This window comes from Dryobates pubescens, chromosome Z (genome assembly GCF_014839835.1).
Source record: "Dryobates pubescens isolate bDryPub1 chromosome Z, bDryPub1.pri, whole genome shotgun sequence".
NCBI lineage: Eukaryota > Metazoa > Chordata > Aves > Piciformes > Picidae > Dryobates > Dryobates pubescens.
In genome coordinates, this window is record NC_071657.1 from 92,852 (window position 1) to 100,409 (window position 7,558).

Consider the following 7,558-nt stretch of genomic DNA (forward strand, 5'->3'; position numbering starts at 1 on the left):
CTGAGCACCACCCAAGAGAGCTTGGCCCCCTCCCCTTGCCCCCCAGCCCTCAGCTATTGATAGGCATTGATCAGATGCCTCTCAGCCTTCTCCTCTCCAGACTCAGCAGCCCCAGGGCTCTCAGTCTCTCTCCACAGGGGAGATGCTCAAGTCCCCTCAGCATCCTCCTGGCTCTGCCTTGGCCTCTCCCCAGCAGCTCTCTGTCTCTCCTGAGCTGGGCAGCCCAGCACTGGGCACAGGATTGCAGCTGTGCTCTCAGCAGGGCAGAGCAGAGGGGCAGCAGAACCTCCCCAGCTCTGCTGGCCACACTTTGCTTGCTGCCCCCCAGGACCCCCTTGGCTCTGCTGGCCCCAAGGGCACTTTGCTGTCCCCTGCAGACCTTGCTGCCCAGCAGCACCCCAAGGTCTTTCTCCAGGGAGCTGCTCTCCAGCAGGGCAGCCTCTAACCTCTCCTGGGGCCTGGGGCTGTTCCATTCTAGATGCAGGAGCCTGCACTTGTGCTTGTTGAGCTCCACTGAACTTCATGAGGCAGGGGCAGAGCTGCTGCCTGCAGGTTCCCAAGGTAGAGCTGGAGAAGCAGGAGGAGAGGGAGCAGGAGGAGAGGGAGCAGGAGGAGAGGGAGCAGGAGGAGAGGGAGCAGGAGGAGAGGGAACTGGAGGAGAGGGAGCTGGAGGAGAGGGAGCAGGAGGAGAGGGAGCAGGAGGAGAGGGAGCAGGAGGAGAGGGAGCTGGAGGAGAGGGAGCAGGAGGAGAGGGAGCAGGAGGAGAGGGAGCAGGAGAGGGAGCAGGAGGAGAGGGAGCAGGAGGAGAGGGAGCAGGAGGAGAGGGAGCAGGAGGAGAGGGAGGAGGAGAGGGAGTTGGAGAGGGAGCAGGAGGAGAGGGAGCAGGAGGAGAGGGAGCAGGAGGAGAGGGAGCTGGAGGAGAGGGAGCTGGAGGAGAGGGAGCTGGAGGAGAGGGAGCTGGAGGAGAGGGAGCTGGAGGAGAGGGAGCAGGAGGAGAAAGGAGACGATGGAGAGTCAGAACTTCATGAGTCAGGGGCAGAGCTGCTGCCTGCAGGTTCCCAAGGTAGAGTTGGGAGCTGAAGAAGCAGGAGAAGAGGGAGAAGGAGGAGAGGGAGCAGGAGGAGAAAGGAGACAATGGACAGCCAGAAGTTTCTGCTGTGGACAAAGGGTGTCTGGGTGTGTTGGGTTGAGCAGACAGAGAGCAGCCCCAGCCACCCCTGGGCTCTCCCAGGCTGAAGCCTAGCTGGAACTTCTCTGCATCTCCACATGAATTAGAGCAACCAAAAAGTTAATCAGATTCATGGCTGCAGCCCCAAGGAAGTCTCCTGGCCAGAGGACTGCTGCCAGGTCCTGTTTTCCACCCTACCAGAGAGCAGCTTTGGCAATATTAAGCTCTCAGGATCCTCTTTGCACGAAGGAGTGCTCAGCACAGGGCAGGATGTGATCCAGCAGACACACCAGCAGGCTGCCATGCAGGGCCAGGCTGGCAGAGGGCACAGCAGGGGCTTGGATGCTGAGCCACAGCCACGCAGGGAGTTCATTGGGTTGCTGCAAGGGCTTTGGACCAGGGAAAGGAGCACCAAGAGGCACCCCAGGGAGATCCAAGGGTCAAAGGAAACCAAGGGCTCTTCCCATCAGCTTGGAGATGGCTGGAGAGCAGCCCTGAAGGAAAGGCCCTGGGGGTGCTGTGGGAGGAGAAGCTCAGCAGGAGCCAGCAGGGAGCACTTGCAGCCCAGAGAGCCAAGCAGAGCCTGGGCTGCAGCAAGAGAAGTGTGGCCAGCAGGGCAGGGAGGGGATTCTGCCCCTCTGCTCCACTCTGCTGAGACCACAGCTGGAGCTTTGGGGCCAGCTCTGGAGCCTCTGTGCCAGGAAGGCTCTGGAGGGGCTGGAAGGTGTCCAGAGCAGGGCCAGGAGGAGGAGCAGAGGGCTGGAGCTGCTCTGCTGTGAGCACAGACTGAGGGAGTTGGGGTTGTGCAGGCTGCAGAGGAGAAGGCTCCCAGGAGACCTCATTGTGGCCCTCCAGGATCTGCAGGGGGCTCCAAGAAAGCTGGGGAGGGACTTCTGAGGGTGTCAGGGAGGGATAGGGCTGGGGGGGTGGAGCAGAACTAGAAGTGGGGAGATTGAGATTGGCTGTGAGGAAGAAGTTGTTGCCCAGGAGGGTGGTGAGAGCCTGGCACAGGCTGCCCAGGGAGGTGGTGGAAGCCTCCTGCCTGGAGGTGTTTGCAGCCAGGCTGGAGGTGGCTGTGAGCAACCTGCTGTGGTGTGAGGTGTCCCTGCCCATGGCAGGGGGCTGGGGCTGGCTGAGCCTTGAGGTCCCTTCCAACCCTGACAGCTCTGTGGTGCTGTGTTGGTGCCCATGATGAGAGAGATGAGCTCTGCCTACAGCATGGACAGAGCCCAGCCTAGGAAGGCTTCACTCCCAGCCTGGCTGCTGCCTTTTGGCTGCTGGTTTTGCCACTCATCTTTAGACTTAGCCTCACAGAAGGGTCTGGGTTGGAAGGGACTTCCAAAGCCCATCCAGGCCAACCCCCTGCAGGCAGCAGGGACATCCTCCACTCACCTTCAGTATCTCCAGGGATGGAGCCTCAACCACCTCTTCAGGCTGAGTCCCTGTCTTGCTCAGTTGCTCTTCCACAGGTAACCTTTGCTCTTGGGCTGGCAGGCAGAAGCCTGTGGTGGTGGTGGGCTGGGAAAAGCATCTGGCCTGTCCCCAGCACCATTCTGGATGGAGACACAACCAGCCTGCAGATACAGAGCAATAAACAGAACAGTTGCAGGGTTGCATTTGATCAGACCAGGGCTGGAAGGGACCTCAAGGCTCAGCCAGCCCCAGCCCCCTGCCATGGCCAGGGACACCTCACACCACAGCAGGTTGCTCACAGCCACCTCCAGCCTGGCTGCAAACACCTCCAGGCAGGAGGCTTCCACCACCTCCCTGGGCAGCCTGTGCCAGGCTCTCACCACCCTCCTGGGCAACAACTTCTTCCTCACAGCCAATCTCAATCTCCCCACTTCTAGTGCTGCTCCATCCCCCCCAGCCCTATCCCTCCCTGACACCCTCAAAAGTCCCTCCCCAGCTTTCCTGTAGCCCCCTGCAGATCCTGGAAGGCCACAATGAGGTCTCCCTGGAGCCTTCTCCTCTCCAGCCTGCACAACCCCAACTCCCTCAGTCTGTGCTCACAGCAGAGCAGCTCCAGCCCTCTGCTCCTCCTCCTGGCCCTGCTCTGGACACCTTCCAGCCCCTCCAGAGCCTTCCTGGCACAGAGGCTCCAGAGCTGGCCCCAGAGCTGCAGCTGTGGTCTCAGCAGAGTGGAGCAGAGGGGCAGAATCCCCTCCCTGCCCTGCTGGCCACACTTCTCTTGCTGCAGCCCAGGCTCTGCTTGGCTCTCTGGGCTGCAAGTGCTCCCTGCTGGCTCCAGCTGAGCTTCTCCTCCCCCAGCACCCCCAAGGCCTCAATGCTCAGCCAGTTCCACCCCCCCTGCCATCACCATGTGGTGCTGAGGGCCATGGCTCAGTGGTGCCCTGGCAGTGCTGGGGTCAGGGTTGGGCTTGAATGGTCTTGGAGGTCTTTTCCAACCTTCCTGGTTCTGTGATTCAGATGTGAGCAGCAGGGGACTAGAGCTTGCCCATGTGCACAGCACTGCTGTGGATTCCCTGCTTTACATGGACCTGACCCAGAGGTGACAGCAAAGGATGAGATCCATCTCCTCCTGGCACTTACACTCTGTTTGCTAGGCCATGGTGGGCTTGGAGATGATGTTTGGACAGCAGCCTGGAGACTCCCTGGCTCCTTCCATGGGATGGTGAAGGATCTGCAGCACACAAACCATCTCCATGGAAGGATGAAGGACTGAGGGGATGATGAGGATGACAGCACCCAGAGGACCTGAGCTGGAGGTGCAGCCTCCATGGCAGCCTGCAGGAGAAGGCCTTGGGGGTGCCAGCTGGTGACAAAGTGCCCAGGAGCCAGCAGTGGTCCCTGGCAGCCCAGAGCCAGCTGGGTGCTGAGCTGCAGCCAGAGCAGGGAGAGCAGCAGCACAGGGAGGGGATTCTGCCCCTCTGCTCTGCTCTGCTCAGCCCCCACCTGCAGCACTGCCTCCAGCTCTGGGACCCCAGCACAAGAGGGACCTGGAGCTGCTGGAGAGGCTCCAGAGGAGGCCACAGAGATGAGCAGGGGCAGCAGAACCTCCCCTGTGGGACCAGGCTGGGAGGGTTGGGGCTGTTGAGCCTGGAGAAGAGAAGGCTCCAGGGAGACCTCAGAGCAGCCTTGCAGGACCTGAAGGGCTCCAGGAGAGCTGGGGAGGGACCTGGGACAAGGGCTGGGAGTGCCAGGCTGAGGAACAATGGCTTTGAGCTGGGAGAGGGCAGACTGAGACTGGAGAGGAGGAAGAAATCCTTGGCAGTGAGGCTGGGGAGAGCCTGGCACAGGCTGCCCAGGGAGGCTGTGGCTGCCTCCTGCCTGGAGGTGTTCAGCACCAGGCTGGATGAGGCTTTGAGCAAGCTGTGCTGGTGTGAGGAGTCCCTTCCCATGGCAGGGGGTTGGAGCTGGAAGATCTTGAAGGTCCCTTCCAACCCAACCCCTTCCATGGCTCCATGAAGCTATGAACCCTGTGCACAGCTGCAGAGCCTCCTCCTTCAGAGCAGCTCCAGTGCCTTACCCAGGGTCAGCAGATCTGAGCCCCACACTTCCCCTGGCAGCTGCCTGAGCCAACTTCTCTCCTCCCTGCTTCCCTTCCCCAGCTCAGTTTGCAGGGCTGGAAGCCATCAGCCCAGTGGGACAGGGATTGCCTGTGAGGCAGTTTTGGATGGCTGCTAAATTAACTGGAGGAGAACAGCCTGCCATGCATCTCCCCTCCAGCAGCAGATCAGCTCCTGCCTGGAGGAGCTTTCTGCCTTCAGGAGGGAGAGAGAGAAGCCATGTGCAGGGTGCAGATAAATCACAGCTGTCCCACAGTGGTCCTCAGCTCACAGGTAAGGAGCTCCAGACCCGCAGGCTCTGCCCCTGATGAAGGGAACCAGCTGTCCCCTGCCCTCCCTGGGTGAAACAAGAAGATAAGAGAAGTAACTGCTGTACCCTGGAAGCTGACAGTGCCCTGAGCAGGGCTTGACACAGCCTTATCAAACAGCCATGGAAGGGGTTGGGAAGGGACCTTCAAGGCTCATCCAGTCCCAGCCCCCTGCCCTCAGCAGGGACATCCCCAGCCAGAGCAGGCTGCTCACAGCCCCAAACAGCCTCCCCTGGGATGCTGCATCCCAGGCATGGGGCAGCTCCCACCTCTCTGGGCAGCCTGGCACAGGCTCTCACCACCCTCAGCCTCAAACATTTCTGCCTTCTCTCCACTCTCCAGCTCCCTTTGGCACTTCAAGCCATCACCCCTTGGCCTCTCACAGCAGTCCCTGCACAAAACTCTGTCCCCAGCTTGCTTCCAGCCCCCTTCAAGCACTGCAAGGCCACCAGAAGGTCTCCCTGGAGCCTTCTCCCCTCCAGGCTGCCCAAGGCCAACTCTCTGAGGCTGGAGCCTCCCAGCAGAGCCCTTCCAGCCCTGCCAGCATCGCTGTGGCCTCCTCTGGCCCTGCTCCAGCAGCTCCCTGCCTGTGCTGAGCACTGCAGAGCTGCCCCAGCACTGCAGGGGGGGTGTGAGCAGAGCCCAGCAGAGGGGCAGAATCCCCTCCCTGCCCCTGCTGCCCAGGGGCTCAGCCCAGCACAGGGCTGGCTCTGGGCTGGCAGCACTCAGTCCCCAGCTGTGTACCCCCAGCATCCCCAACTCACTCTTGCAGGGTTGGCTCAGGGCTTCCTTCCATTTGCATCTTAATGCAATCTGCAGCACCTGAGAGCTGCAAATTGCTTCTTCAGAGCTGCTGCAGAAGCAGGCAGCAGAAGTGGGCAGCTGAAATGCCAGGCCCCTGCTCTGTGCCCTTGAGCCCAAGCCAGGCAGAGCAGTGGCACAGGAGGGTCGTGGTGCACAACCAGACTCATTCTCTCTCTGCTCTGAGCTCCAGGACTGCCAACATCTCCTTATGAGTTTCATCTCCCTGGCTCCCCTCCTCCAGACTGTTCCTGCAGCACTGTGCAGGCACAGAGCGTGGCAGGGGGTAGGGGGGAGGCTTGCTGTGAGAGGAACCTTCCCCCCACCACCACTCAACCCACAAGATACCACTTTGCCTTCACCTCCAGCCTCAGGCTGCACTTTGATTCCCTGGCACTGCTGCTGCAGAGGCTGCAGACACCTGCAACCCATAGCTCATCACTCCACCTCCTCCCACACAGCTCCACTCCCTCCCAGAGAGCTCTTTGGGTTGGAGAAGCTCTCTAAGCTCACCCAGTCCAACCCTCAGCCCAGCACCACCATGGCCCCCAAACCATGGCCCCAAGTGCCTTGAACACCTCCAGGCATGGGGACTCCACCACCTCCAGCCTGTGCCTCTTGGGCTGTGAGCTCACCAGAGGCCTCCTCAGAACCTGTGCCTCAGAAGGGAACCAGGGAGCTGATTGCACTGGGGCCTGAAATCCAGAGGGGAGGTCATGTAACAGCCCTTGGAGGGACAGCTGAGTCCCACCCAAGCATGCAGAGCCCCTTTGAAGGCTGCTGGGGGAAGGCAGCCTGGGCAGCCTCTGCCAACCCCTGACCACTCTGGCAGCAAAGAAATTCTTCCTCATCTCCAACCTCCTCCTCCCCTGGCACAGTTTCAGGCCAGTCCCTCTCCTTCTACCACCTGAGACTAGAGAGAAGAGACCAAACCCCACCTGGGTCCAACCCCCACCTGGCTCCAGCCTCCTCCCAGGTAGCTGTGGAGAGTCAGAAGGTCTCCCCTCAGCCTCCTCTTCTCCAGCCTCAACACCCCCAGCTCCCTCAGCTGCTCCTCCCCAGCCCTGCTCTCCAGACCCTTCCCCAGCTTGGTTGACCTCTTGCAGCTTCATTCATTAGCAGAATGCTTTGGGTTGGAAGGGTCCTTAGAGACCATCCAGTTCCAAGCCCCCTGCCACAGGCAGGGACAGCTCTCAGGCGACCAACCTGGCCCTGAACACCTCCAGGCAGGAGGCAGCCACAGCCTCCCTGGGCAGCCTGTGCCAGAGTCTCCCCAGCCTCACTGCCAAGGATTTCCTCCTCATCTCCACTCTCCATCTCCCCTCTCCCAGCTCAAAGCCACTGCCCTCATCCTATCACTCCCAGCCCTTACCAAAAGCCCCTCCCCAGCTTTCTTGCAGACCCCTTTCAGGTCCTGGAATGCTGCTCTGAGGTCTCCCACCCCCAGATGAAGCCAATCCCTGGCAGTTTGCCTGAGTTGTGGCAGAGGCCACCACAGGGAGAAGCTCTGCACTGCCTGGCAGTGAGTCTGCAGCCTCAAGGAGCACGGACAGAGCCTCACAGATCTTATCCCTCCCCAAGCTGCCAGCGTGAAGAATTCCTCTGCTGCCACCCAGACCACTTCCAGCTCCAACACTGCCTCTTGCCTGGTGAGGTGGAAAGCAAACAACACCCACAGCATCACAGCAGCAACCAGCAAGGCAGGGAGAAGGGAGAGAGGGAGGGAGGGGAATGTGTTGAGGGCAAGATCT